We start from the raw sequence: 14643 nt of genomic DNA on the forward strand, positions 1-14643 counted from the left end.
TGTTGAAATCATAAATTCGGTACGACTGCCTGTGGATGTTTAAACGGCTTCATTCTCTGATTCTGTGGCATTACCCTCACTTCTTAACTGCTACTTGATAAGTTAAGTACACTGCATGCGTTGGAGCAGAAGAAAAGAAATTAAGGCTATCCCCTACTACTTCCCCCTCTCCCGCTATCATGACAAGGGAAATTCATAATGCCTTCAAGTTCTGAACATTATTGCAGCCAAAACGCTCAATTTAATGACTTAGAGAGCCGTGGGGATTGCCAGTACACCCACCTGAGTTGTTCTTTAAGTACAATGAAGTGCAAAAACGAAACAACTACAAAAAATCCAGCAAGAACTATTCCGCACGTTACTAATCTTGAGATCGGTAGAGATTGAGCCTGGTTTATGTCACATTTTGCGAAAGAAATTGCGAAAACAAATGCGCTGCTTTGATTGAAAAGCGAAACTAAGAATACGCGGGCGCGACATGTTGGCGCCATACAGCATACGAGGCCACTGCTGCTGCGCAGCAATACAGCTCCCAGGAAGCATTTAGGCCCCTCACAACGCTGTAAAACCGATGCTATCGAGGCAACCTGCGCTGGAGTGATAAAGAGCGCTGCCACCAGCGCTGCAGGCGTCGCACCTCAATAGTACACGGGATGATAGAATACGAAACCCTTTAGCGCTGGTAGATCGAAGTTTACTGACTGTTCTCCTAAACAACCGCATACACTACGGTGTCATATGCGCACATCGGTACAGTAAGAACGACTCGTGTTTGTAAGGGTGCGTCTACTTGGCTCTATCGTCTTTTCAATATTGGATGAAACTCAGTGGTCTGTGCATTCAAACGCATTGCGCGTCTCTGAAGGCCTTGGAAATCTCCACGCGTCGGACACGCATACGCCGTTGATATCAGGACAGCACGATGGCGGCAGCACCGGCGGTCCGAAGTCGCCTCGGGCGTCATGTTAAAACAGTTATAGACTGTAGACAAACACCTGAAAGCCCCGACATAATATAGGCACGCGGAATGTCGGCGAGTTCACTGGTCGAAAGACGTCTTTTTGCAATGTTTGCTCCCCTTAACACGTCGACAGATAATAATCAGTGTGACCTTGACACGAAAGGAACACACTCATTTGCCACCAGAGTTGACAGTATCGGTTGACCTGCTTTAGTCACAGCGTAGCTTGCAAGATATTGACAAGGCCATCGCTCTGTTCTATAAGCACATCCGATCAGATTTTGTTACATCAATGTTTAACAACAGGCGACAGTTCCATCACGCCAGTGCAAATCTTGTTTGCTCTGATAGGCAGCAGTGCATACTGTAAGATTATACTCCTTGTAAGAGTAAACTATCGAGCGTTTTTACAGCCGCAGCGTGATCCTTTCGCTTATAACTTATAAGCATACATATGGTTCCGTTAACGCCAGCTCATGGTGTTTAACGTGTGGCGGCCTTAAAGAGCGTCTTGATTACTTGAACCGAACAGAATAAGAGTTACAAGGAAAAGGTGGCGGACAAAGATCTCAGGGGTCTTCTTACCGACTCTCTAAACCAACTGATGAGAGAAACAAAAAGTTCTCGAGCTGTCACCTTTCATGGTTAATTACCACCGCGCGCGTTGAAGCTTATACCGTGCAAGGTTAAGGCCCGCTACTTTCCGGTATCTCAAAAAGAGTATGCAAACTAGATCCTGCGCTGTTGTCGACGTTGTCTCAGGACATGTCAGTGAGGCTATCTCGATGAGCTGTTAAGTAATATTTATGAATATTCAAACTGTGCGAGAAGCCACGACGCTCAACAGCGGTGGCCGGTCTAGCGCCGTTCTGATAAGGACCGTAATGAAGGGAGCTCAACCCCGGCGCGTGATGCACCTGCCGATACAGGAGTTTTGATTATATTATTATAACCGACTAAGCCGCGTTCTGTCAGCTACCATTTGTTTCCCCCGATTAACGTACCGGGATCATAGATTCACGCGTGCTCTCTGTACCTCAGTCTTAAATATGATTCTCTCCTCTCTTTTCAGCAGTGAGAAAATTTCAGTAATGTGTGTGCGGGTGTGTGCGTGCGTGCGTGCGCGTGCGTGCGTGCGTGCGTGCGTGTGTGTGTGTGTGTGTGTGTGTGTGTGTGTGTGTGTGTGTGTGTGTGTGTGTGTGTGTGTGTGTGTGTGTGTGTGTGTGTGTGTGTGTGTGTGTGTGTGTGTGTGTGTGTGTGTGTGTGTGTGTGTGTGTGTGTGTGTGTGTGTGTGTGTGTGGCTCACCATCTGAAGTAGAAACATTTGCCTGTTTTTTGTGTAATACGACAAATACATGCCTGCACGATTCAATAGCTGGCATAATAGTTAAGGGTGGCTCCCGTTACTTCTTGCTACTTATTGCTGGAGTCACTCCTCTGAGGTGCGAGAGCACCATCTAGAATGGGGCCAGGACAAGATAACACTTGTCACACGAAAGCTCGGTGAAGCTGCAGCATCGATTGCACTGACGCACCCAATTTAGCGTCTATACGTCAGCGAACTATATTAACCTAGATTTACCTTAGTGCTTTTAGCCTTCAAGCGATTTCGCTACTCACATGAGAACTGTCGCCTTCAAATAAATATGTGCCCTGTGAATTGGAAAATCCAGAGGGCGTCCGGCGCAAACAGGCGATGGTACCAAAAGCCACGTGACCGAGTCATGGCATCACGGTCCCGGCGCTGGACCTGCTGCGACTCGCACTACGAGATCCCTCGGTGAACAGCCATGGCGTCAGAGGGACGCCGTGGCCACACGCAAAAAAAGAAGAATGCACTCGGGCCAATTCGAAAATTATGTTGACGCATTTTGATAACCGACTTGGCCCACTCCAAAAATTGACTTGGCCCGCCGCCAATACTGATTTTGCCCAATTCGAGCACATGACCAAGTGAAAAGTATCGCACCGAAGAGTCATACTGCTTTCGCATTCAAAACACGTAAGGAGACTTAAGTGCCTTTGTAACATTTTTACAGAGTAAGCTGTTATATGGGATCATTCCAAGAGCCACTTCGGTTTCAGGAGTTCGCCACCGCCGGTGTTCGTCGCAGCTATCGCCATGAATGAGAAATGAATACGGAGTTCCCGCCGGAATCAAATATAGGTATTCTGCAAGGGAGTCAGCTTCTTTTCCACTGCGCCATACCCCCCCCCCCTCCCCCCACCATCACTTGCTAGCGACTAAAAAAAAACGTGCCCTATATGGGCATCCTAGGACACGAGGATTAGCGCGATGTGAGATGCGCTCCGCGTAGCATCGATAAGTGTACACTTAGCATTACACTTGCACATTATGGCACCAGGTCGCATGCCATGTAATAGTTGCATATGTAGCGGTACAAGCTAGCTTGAGAGGTTTGAGGAAGAAAAAGCACAGTTATGGCATGTATACAAATATTCTAGAATGAAAAACGTGTATAGCATGCCTGAGTAAATCAAGCAAGCTAGTTGACTATTTGTGACAGTCGCGTTTCAAAGGGCATGCCAATAAATCATCACCAGCAGCAGCCACAGCAGCATCCTATCGTGCCACTTGTCACTATATTAAAACCCCTCAAACTTCGTAAAGTAGCGACATGCTTTGAAGAATGCCACCTCCTCCTCGCACGCCCTAACCAAGGACCACGGCGCACCGCCATTGACCTACTGGCGTCACGTGGGGCCTCTCGCCGGCTTCGTTTGTTTGCAGCAATGCGCCAGCGCAATTTATCCTTCAGAAGCGTCGACCGACTGGCGAGGGGCGCATGTTTGCGCCGTTGCCCTTCCGTGTGCGTTGTTTGTTGTTTGCAAAAGCTCTGAACTAAGTTTCGTGGCAAGTGCGATATCGCTTGGCGGCGTTTTCTATTACTATGAGCTGCTGCACCTTCGCATGTAGAAATAGATTCAGCGAAGGCGAAAAACTCATCGTGTTAGCGTGCGGTAAGCACGACAGCTTAAAAGGTGGGTTCAACGAATGGGGAGGGAGAACTCATGACCGATATCCTTCACACGACTATGTGAAGTCAATTGCGAGTCTCTCATTGTATAGTATGTATCGAGGCTTGCGTAATTTGCTGCGGGCCATAACGGGGTAGAGTGGACGCAGTCCACTGAGCACGCTGCCGGGCGTTTTAACAGAATTTTTGTGTGACGTGTACTTTATTTACATAAGCACTTCGTGGTCGTATTTCGTGCGTTACAATGGCAACAGGCTTGAATTCGCAGGCACGCGAGGCTGCGTGCGAAAACTTGATTACCAAACTTTTAGATTCACCGCAGTCCTTTTGACCAAATTTCGGGCTTGAGCGCGAAAACTCATCTGAGGAAAGCAGGTCTCTGCCTTTTGTGAATACTTGGGCTAGCCTTTTTTAAAGGAACTAGTTTTGTTTGCCTCTTTCGTGTTGGTCGTTGGCGGTGGGCCGGTGGATTTGTGATACACAGGCACCAATGAAACGCGTGCGTGCTCCTCCCCCAAGACCGCGTTGCGGTGTGCATTCGTAGCAGAATGACAGCATCATAGTTCCTTATGTACGTGCTAATTCGAGTGATCTTTAAAGTGTGGGAAAGTTTAGATGCCGCAGTGGAACACTCGCAGAAAAGAGTGCGGTCGCCTGCACGCTCGTTGGCACGTTTAGTCGTCGCTTGTTATGTGGTTCGCTGTCTTCAGTCATTCGCTCGGTCATAACTTCGCTAAAGTTGTATCTGAGAAATGTTATATCAGAGCGAGCGCAACCATCATCAACGCATGCGACTCTAAATTACTGATGGTCCAACTCGGTTTGTGAAGACAAGTGCGTCACTTCATCAATGGATGAGCTAATGCACGTTCAAATGTTAATTACTCGTGATCAGGCACTAACCTGAAAAACTAAAAATAATTTACTCGACGTAAGCTGACTATGCTCTTGATTGAGCGTGAGTGAAGCGCTTTTAAGAAGTTCCCGCTTCGTTGACGAATGCTAAAAAAAACTTATTTACTTTTCTATGCACGCCAATTCCCGACTCTATGATTGACCGCGCGTACTTCAGTCGACTTTGAGGCACGAGAGACATAATAGCACTAGCACCGATCTCCGAGCCTTTGCACGTGCTAAGAATATTGGAAAGCACGCACGAAGGTTAGCACCTAGGCAGCACGGTAACTTGTAATACCCTATCGAACCTTCAGAGCAGCGATCGTTCGTGCTTCCTGTCTATGCCACCCTTTGTGCGTCAACGCTGATACGCACGTCAAATTCATCTGGTATTTCACCTCGCGAGTTAGGAGGTTACTGAGGGCTTGCTGGAGTTTCGGATGTTAGCGGTCGATTGTAAAGGTCTTATTAACCAACATTCACACAAGATGTTCCAACACGTGTTTGATAAGTGCTGCGTAACTAATGCAGCATATGTAATACAATCGGAGTCGTCATGGATCGGCGTTAGAGATTAATATTTAAAAAATAGTAATCAAATAGGAAAAAAGCTGCAGTTGCAGAATTTGTACAATACTCCTTATAGAAATTATATACTCCTTATGTTTTACAATACTTTAAATACGTTATACGCTAAATTAGTTACACGGAGTTTCAACGCGAGCACTTCAAGTGCACCGCCTTGCGGTTTGTGCATTACCTCTGCAAAAGCGCACTTCGCATTGCAGACTTAGCAATGTGCAAACTTTGCAGTGGTGCAAATTTGCGTTGTATTCCAGCAGGTGTAACGACATGTATGGGCGGCACCGTATCACTCCAGTGATGCAACATGTGCACCGCGTAGTCCTTGTCCTTCGCGCTGTACGTTATATTGGTCATGAATTACCAACTAGCTCAAGCAACCACCCTAGTCTCGATACCTGTGTTACGGTACAAATTATCTTACACGTTACACGGTACACGTTAGTTTCTAACCGCTGCTGAAGAAGGGAATCATAGAGCTACGCGTGCGGCTGCAACCAGGCAGCGTCGGACTCAGCAGACCCCTGTGCAGAGAGCAGCACATGCCGCAGCTCGGCGCCGAGTCCGGCTGAACAGATGAGACCGTTCCCAAGAAAACGATCCAGAGACTTCGCCGTGAAAACACTCTGGTGCGTGCTGCGGAAAATCGAGCTCCTGTGGAGCCAGTCCTCCAGCTTACGCTGTGACTGTGCTGCGTGTGCCACGCAGGCCCGTGACTTTTTATACAAATGGTTTGAAACATTGCACTCCAGTAGACTTGCGTGACCTAAGGTTCTGCGCAATGACGTTTCCAAGCCTGCAAAAATATTTTATTCCCTCTTAGAAACTCCGAAACTCATCGCAGCTACCCTCCATGCATATCAAGTTCCGAGAAGTTAAGCAGAATATGGAATGTGGCTAACCGTGTCAAATGCTCGCTTTTTGTTCAAAAAAACTGGTATGGTTATAGTTCCTCAGCCAGGTTCATGTTTCACACAATTTGCAATATCTGTGATGATATTTTTGTACAGCCTTGCTAGCGTAAGTCTGTCATGATAATAACTACTTAAAAAGTTTGCTAATTAACTTCTAAGCTAATAAACTTACGCCACACATTGTAAATTTACGAATGATGCACAGTGACTTCTTATCCACCTTAAACAAATCCTGGTGATGTCACCATATTCGAAATATGCGTTCGCAAAATTTGCGACGAAATACATTCATCTTCCAGTACCATTTCAGCTTCAATGCATATAGTTGTCTTGTTAAAAAGAACAAATGGAACAGCACCGATTCCTTACCGTAAGTTCGACAGCGCTTATCTTAAAATCAGTGCTAGTTTCAAAATTTGTTCCAATAGGGCCTTCTGAAATCATTGGCTTCAATTCGTGCATTTCAATATTCTCCCAACGTAATTAGACCAAAGGTTGATTAAGGAACTTTTGTTGATTAGTGAACTTTGCATTTGAATTTTCAGTGGAAGTAATGTGCGCGTCTTCGAGTAATACAGAACACTAAGCGGATTTGTGCTATATGCTACAGGATATTTTTTTTTTTACTCTGTCAACGTTAAGCATAAATAACCAGCACGTATTCGATTCCCTGAATACACTCATGTAGACTCATGAATACACGCATCTTGAGTGTATTCAGTCATGATTCCTCTATGCGCCTGCGTTTGTCGTCTTTCACTCCAGCACACTAAAAGCTATGGGAATATCCCGCGCTACGTCGCCGACAAAAGCCGTAGTTTTGACTATTCTTTTCGCAGTACGGTTCGTAACACTCAAACTCAAATGCAATATCATTGAATATATCGCTAGTGCATGAAACATTAAAAGGAGTCACTAAAGTAAATTTAGTGAATATATGTAGCATTCACTGAAATTTGGACTGCTGATGCTGCAGCGTCACAGGTGCATCAAGAAAGTACGACCGCCCCATTTTATGCATTTAGATCTGAAATACGTTGCATTTTACGAGACACATATGCGCGCTACAGTAAAAGAACATTGTTCAATGGAACATGACACTTCAGATTTTATATTATTGCTCCCACTTTTGAATTTGAACAAGAACCATGTTGTTGTCAGTAAGTTATTGGCCATTGGTATTAGGCGGCTTCAATGTGAAATATTCGTGCTTTCCAGCAGTTCTGTTCTGAATAATTTCACTCACTTTGAAAAGTAAAGAAGATAACACTTCTCCAATTTTCAGGTTACTCATGTGAAAAGGAGCAGCCGCACCATCGGTTCCTGCTATCATCTCCTTATTTATTCACGTCAATAAAAAAATATTGCACTTCGTTGGAGTTTCTTTTTTTACAAGAAAAAGAATTGGGAGGCGGTGCCTACTTTACGTCATCTAGATGCCTTTCTTTTCTAAATTATGTTTCCTTACTCACTGGGCCGGCAGTATTGTGTTGTCTTGTCTTGTGTCCCAGACAGTGGCGCGTACCCACTATGGGGGATTGGCCAAGAAGCAGGCGGTTTTCCGTAAGGTTAGAAGCATAGAGAAACTAGATTTGAATAGTGGAGCGTGGGACGATAGAACTGTAATTTAGACTTGCAACGAAAGTATTGGTAATAATTTTGATAAAATAATTTAACGTAAAGAAATGAAGTAATAGAAACTATGAATAATTGTAGAAACTCAGCAAGGTACTCTTTTTGTCTCTCTAATATTGTTCACATGTGTCGATTTTTTTTCATGCTTCTTTCTCTATGTTTCGCTGGGACGATGACGTAGCAAAAAGTGCTTTTACTTCCTTGTGGCGCTACTTTTTCTTTCGTTCTCTATTCTGTTCATCACGAATCGAAAGAGAATGATCGGCTATGTTTGCGACGGTTTAACGTTCCCATGAGTCTTCGCACGATCAGTTCAATCGCAACAGAGACAACAGTTCTATTGGACTGTTTTTTGTGGAATGCTACAAGGCACTCCATAAGCTTGGATCTTGGGAAAAGAAGATTGTCATACATAAAACAAGTTCACTTCTTGGACTTGTAAGGCAGGATCTAGCCTAACCTTCTTATAAAGGTCTTCGTCAACTTCTCAGAACTATCGTCGGATACACCTATAGAACAAAGGGGAGGCACCGCTTAGATGACCGAAGCGCGACAGCCGATTGCCTCCGCGAATAAAATAGTCCCGCTCGAAAAATTGTGCTCCTGAAACGCGTAATTCTCAGCATAAATAAAGACTTTTTGTATTTTGATGACTGGTTTAGTAGAGCTCTCGTGTGCTACAGTACATGCGAAATAGCGACAGAAAAATAACCCCGTGCCTTCTGCAACGCTGCCCGTCGTCTGCTATTTAGCTTCATTGCAAGTGACAAAAGTTGAAAGAGCAGCTCTGCATGGCTTTTGCGCTTGTTTACATGTACACGGCGTATCTATTACTTGTTTTCCAACCTTAAAATGAATCGGTTGCTATTGAAAAAGTACTCATATAAAACAATGCATTTATCACAACCATTACAAACCTCGGACGAGAATATGGTACAAAATGTGTATGTACAAAATATGTACAAAATGTTTCATTCATCGTTTTGAATAAATACTCTTGCTTGTAAATAGCATAAAATTTACATTTTTCGGTTTGTGTTTTCCCAATTTCACAGCACGCATTCTACAGCTTGCGCGTGCAGTGGGCACTGGGGGACAGCAATCAATCGACGGTGATACACGACGCTCGAACACCGTCGCTAGACGCTCGGTTATCTCACTCCTGACAACGATCGTTCCCGCTAAGTTGACGGCGACAAATCTTTGCGTTGAAGGCTTCTTCTGCAAATATCTTCTGTTAAGACACTCGTAGGTTTGTTCCATGCGCGCACACTTTTCTGATTTCTCCTGAGAATGGTTTTCCTCCATTACTTCACCCCACCCGACGAAAAACGCAGCGACACAGTACACGAACACACCCGCCGCTAACAGCAGGCAGCAGTCTTTGGAAAACATTTCTCGTCGTAGCTTCACTCGGGAGCGAAATAAAACAACATGGAACAAACACGCAGGATGTGTGTTCGTAGCGGTGGCCGCGGGATCCTGTTTTCAGGCAAATCATGGCGCAGCGCCAGCGATGCTCGCTGAAATATTCCTCACGGCTCAGAATAAGCGCATGCTGCAGAAATGCCGCATCGTAAGCTCGTAGTAATATTTTCAGCATGACAAACCATCACAAACAGTTCTGGAATTCACTCTGACGAGGTGCTGAAGCGCACAGCTCACGCGACCTGACCCAGTTCGAAGCGCGGGCGGCCATCTTCTCAGTCGGCGGGCTCACCAACTGTCCGGCTGATGACGTCGGTCCAGAGTGCGCGCCCATTGGCGGGTACTCGTGTGCCTCCGCCTCGGAGGAGTAAACGCCCCCTTTTTTCTAAAGTTGTATCGGACTATAGACAAGGACACAGAATGGTACGAGCGAACATAAAATGAAGGATAATGACACAATCTCAGTTGCCTCACCCGTTTTTCTGGCTTTTACGAAGAGCGGTAGAAATCCAAGTAACTTGGGTGAAGTTACTGTATAACGAGGCAGTGCCAGGTGGCAAAGCGATACTTTAGATCTTTAAATTGTTCGGACTTATATGTAAAAGAAACAACAACAAAGCAATTACTACAGAAAAGTCGCGCAAGGTCGTGCGACTATTGATGCTTTTCACTTACAAGTGTTTCTTTCAAGCTTTCCTTTAGCATCAATTTTTTGAATGATCAAGTATTTCTGTGCTTACCCAACGAGAAAACCGTCCGTACTTTCGTCCGTCCCCGTCCCGTAAGACAAACGCTTTCGAGCTTCGAATTCACCTCCACACTGCCTCTCGCATCGACGACAACGAAGCGGTGTAAACACAACGCACACGGAGCTCTCAGCTCACGCCTCACGCTGCCACTTTCGCGGATCACTTTCAAGATACGGGGCCGCACATCTCTCTTCAACGTCCAAATAAACGGAGAGCACAGTGCGTGAAGCTATCACTAGTCGGCACTCTTTGTCGGCATCGCAGATCGCTTTAATGGTGCCGTCCGCGTACCCGCCGTGGTTGCTCAGTGGCTATGGTGTTGGGCTGCTGAGCACGTGGTCGCGAGATTGAATCCCGGCCACGGCGGCCGAATTTCGATGAAGGTGAAATGCGAAAAGGCCCGTGTACTTAGCTTTAGGTGCACGTTAAAGAACCCCAGGTGGTCAAAATTTCCGGACTCCTCCACGGTGGCGTGCCTCATAATCAGAAAGTGGTTTTCGCACGTAAACCCCCCCCCCCCCCCCCAATTTTGAAGATGCGGCTGTGGTGCCATACGAAGCCGCCATCTGAGTACATTTTTTCACGGTTCAATTTGTATCGACGCGGACGGATAAGGTGATAAAGCGCGATAACGGCTTGTAAAGATCGCAACGTCATCTGCGCACCTGGCACCGCCACCTGTAGTACTTTGCTTGCGTCATCAATGCTATTTGCGCCGCAGTCGGCAGCAGTTCGCGTCGCCGCAGCGCTGTCGTTTGTATTGGCCTGATCAAGTTAAATAACATTGATGATGGCATAGGGCTGCGTGGAGATGAGCCAGTGGCGCAGTGCTTACGCATGCTTAGACAACCACCAGAGGAGTTCGCCCGTCATTTTTTAACCCTCTCCTTGCATACGATAAGGCTCATACTAAGAAGAAAAGCAAGCAAAAGATTGAAAATGACGCACACAAACACCCTTCAGTTACTTCATGCCAGCGGTAGCATTGAATAAAAGAAGAAAGCGCACCGCGTCAAGAACAAGGAGCTTCCTTGCGGAATCTGTGCTGAAGTAGCAATCCCATCCGGAATTAGGCGTGAGCAACTCCAGTAGAAAGTCACTGAGCTCCGTTTGACTTCATTTTTTTCGTGTTTGTTATATTTTTCTAGTATTGCTATTGTTCTTCTTGTTTCTAATGTCCTTAACTGCGTGCCAACATTGCTTGTTCCTTTCACCCAGTCGGCGGCGTCACAATCGATTGTGATTTGCCACCCTCCGACTCGATGAAAGAAAAACGAAAAAAACAACGCGTGCGATGGAGTGTGAAAGTCAAACTTCTACTCCCTGCACACCGCGGGCTCTCTGCGCAAGCAAATGAGGAAACTGCAAATTAGAGACAGGAGGGCTGAACGATAGCGAAGGCGGAAGTGAGGACAAGAAGAGAAATAGACAGCTGGAAGCCACAAAGGCAAAAGAAAGAGAACAAAAATGCCTAGCTTTCTGGACAAGTAAGCGCTCACGCTCACGCTTCAAGTTGCAGTGAGTAGCAACACTATAGGAAGATACTAACACGTTTACTTGTTTATTCTTTCACCGAGGACCACATGTCACGCGTTAACAGGTTAAAGTTATCGGGCAGCGCAAGATGCCGCTTCATGGATTGGAACATACTCGAATGTTATCGCTGTTTATATCTGCTGTGTATGAGATTAAAACAGCTCGAAAGCTCGAAAAGCATTGTGCTACATATGTCACGGGTGATTTTTTTCAAGTTCTGTTGACAATATTATAAACCTCCTCTGTAAGAAAAAGAAACAAATGGGGTGCATTGCAGCCAAGTTAAAAACGTGCTTCTACCACGAAGTGGACTTTTTCAAGTCGAAAAATAAATAAAATGCCGAATTCCTAACTGGCCGTCGCGTGACCTGTCGCACTGAAGACCAACATCGCCATTCCCGTGTACAGTTGTCCTTTGTCCTCGTAATTTCCCGTTGATTAAACTTTCAATTTTTAGCTTAAGCTTGCATCGGGAGGAGCCGCGGGCTTTGTGTGTCGCTCGAGCGACCTGCTTGACGAAGGTAAAAATTATACGGTAAGAAGCAAGTCTGCGCGCAATATCTCCCGAGGTGAGGACTAAGCGCGTTAAGCTCAAAACTTTGTCGGTGTCTCGGCTGTGCACGCTACCTCTCCGCTCTTGCATGCGTCAGTCTTCCCTGCACGTGGGCATAAACCTGCCTGCCATATTATCGCAACAAACTATTTTGACCACATAGCGTGCATCGAGCATGTCGCCGTTAATTTCCCCAAAAGTGCCGGTAACTACAGCTACCGTAGCGTAAAAGCGGTTTTTTGCAGGGCTATACTTAACGTGGTCCTTCCATTCGGTCACTACAACGACCGTGTTTCTGTGGAGATGCTACCGAAATGTGCTTGAAGGGAACACATCATCTCCGGCTAACTAAATTGTAGAGAAGTTGTCAAGGAGTTTGTCTAAGTCGCACCAAAAGCCGAATAAAAATATAGAAACAAATAAACACGGCAAAGCTGAACACGGTTGTAGTACAGGAATAAATCTAGGTCCTCTTACCTAGGCCCTACAGTGTACGCAATGCACCAAAAGCGAAGTCCTTTGCCTTGTCTTGGTTTTTAGCCAATCTGCTAAATTTTAAATATCAATAATACGACGCACCATCACTAGCATGCTACTCATACACCCAAAAACACACCTCAGCCAACGCCTTGACATTAAATAAACTATATGTGTATGTCTGTCTGTCTCCGCAAATCGGGCGGAGTTAGGGCGCGAACACATTTGTTAGCTTTTTTATTAAGGCGAAAGCCTTAATTAGATGGATGACAGGTAGAAAAATCCGATGTCCGGCGTTATGGCACCAAACTTCATAGGGAGTCGCACTCTCGACGTTTAGTGGGAACTGAACCCACGACCTGTGGTGTTAATTTAGGCTAATGTAATTAAGGCACAGGTAATTACAGCACTCGAACACGCGACCTCTGGTGGGAGTCGAAACAGCTATGACTCCAATCGACATCGTGAAGTTGGAGAGTCGAATGAACAACCTTTGATGAGCGTCGAACATTCGACATTTGGTGGGAGTTGAACCCCACACCTTTGGTGTTATTTAAGATGACGGTATTTAAAGAACTCGAACCCACGACCCAACATGGAGATATGGGCAAGCCGGCCTCTCCAAGTTGGAATCCAATTGACATCATAAAGGTCGAGGGTTGAACCCACTACCTTTGATTTTAATTAAGGCGAAGTGAACTAAGGCGTATTTTTAACTAAGATAGAGCTCATTAAGCCACTCGTACCCACGACCTTTGGTGGGACGCTAACCCTCGACTTTCGGTGCTAATTAGAGCGAAGGTAATTAATGTACAGTTAATTAAGGTAAAGTTAATTAAGGCATTCGAACACACAACCTTTTATGGCAGGAAACAAGTCATAGGAAGTAACAACTCAATCGAATGAAATTGTCATGTAGTGGAATTAATGTCTCGTGAGCGCGCAGGCTTTCGCATTCACCCTCTTTTGCGTATGCTAAGTGACTATGAACTTTTTATTTCTGGACAGCTTACAGGACTGCAATAGAGCTCAAAAGGCAGCGGCTGCTCTTCACTCCTTGTGAAAGTTGCCGATCTTCCTCTTCGTGAGCGCTCGCTGCACCCGCCTCTTAGGAAGCGTCGCAGCAGCTGAAGAGACTGCACCGCAGTGCACGCAATGCACAGTGCATTCGAGCACTCGTGGCCAGCACCGAATAAATCTCACGCGCTATTCTTCGCTGCTTTTGTGAGCATTCACAAGGATTTCCTCGTTGTGTTATGTCTGCCCGTATTATACGCTTCGGTTTCGCAAACCAGGCGTGTATGAAAGTATGCTTTAAAAGGTACCAAATTACCAGTTTGCAACAGATTACTTCAAGGTAAGAATATAATGCTTGCTATTTTTGTTAAGAGATCTTAGCTATATTAAGCTCACTAAAGCTATACTGCTTCTAACTGAACTGTTATACATATCTGATATATGCTAGCAGAAAATTACAAGGCCATTTCACTAACTATGTGAATCATTGCAGCTTTTTGTATGGTGATTACGGTTACATACGTAAACATAGCTTACTTTACTTAAGCGCGAAATAAACAAAGCCGAAAAACCTGTCCCCGATCGGCAATGTCACGGTGCAACAGAGAAGCAAATCAGCTGAATGCAGATCGACCGGGTACCATGAAATCAATACACGCAATAAAAGTGACTTTTTACTTTTTTTTTGCTTCCCATGAGGTGGAAGATTATATAGAAAATAAATGCGGTTGTTATGATGAAATTTTGTAGTCACGCCCGAATGGCTAAACACTGAAAGCGTTAGCAAGGTTTGCATTGCAGGCACGTCATCTTAATGCTGCATGAGATGAGACCGTACTTTCTAGCTTAACATGTAGTGACCGTTCAGCTCGCACAACTGTATTCACCATGGTGG

This window comes from Dermacentor variabilis, chromosome 2, assembly GCF_050947875.1.
Source record: "Dermacentor variabilis isolate Ectoservices chromosome 2, ASM5094787v1, whole genome shotgun sequence".
In the NCBI taxonomy this organism is placed as follows: domain Eukaryota; kingdom Metazoa; phylum Arthropoda; class Arachnida; order Ixodida; family Ixodidae; genus Dermacentor; species Dermacentor variabilis.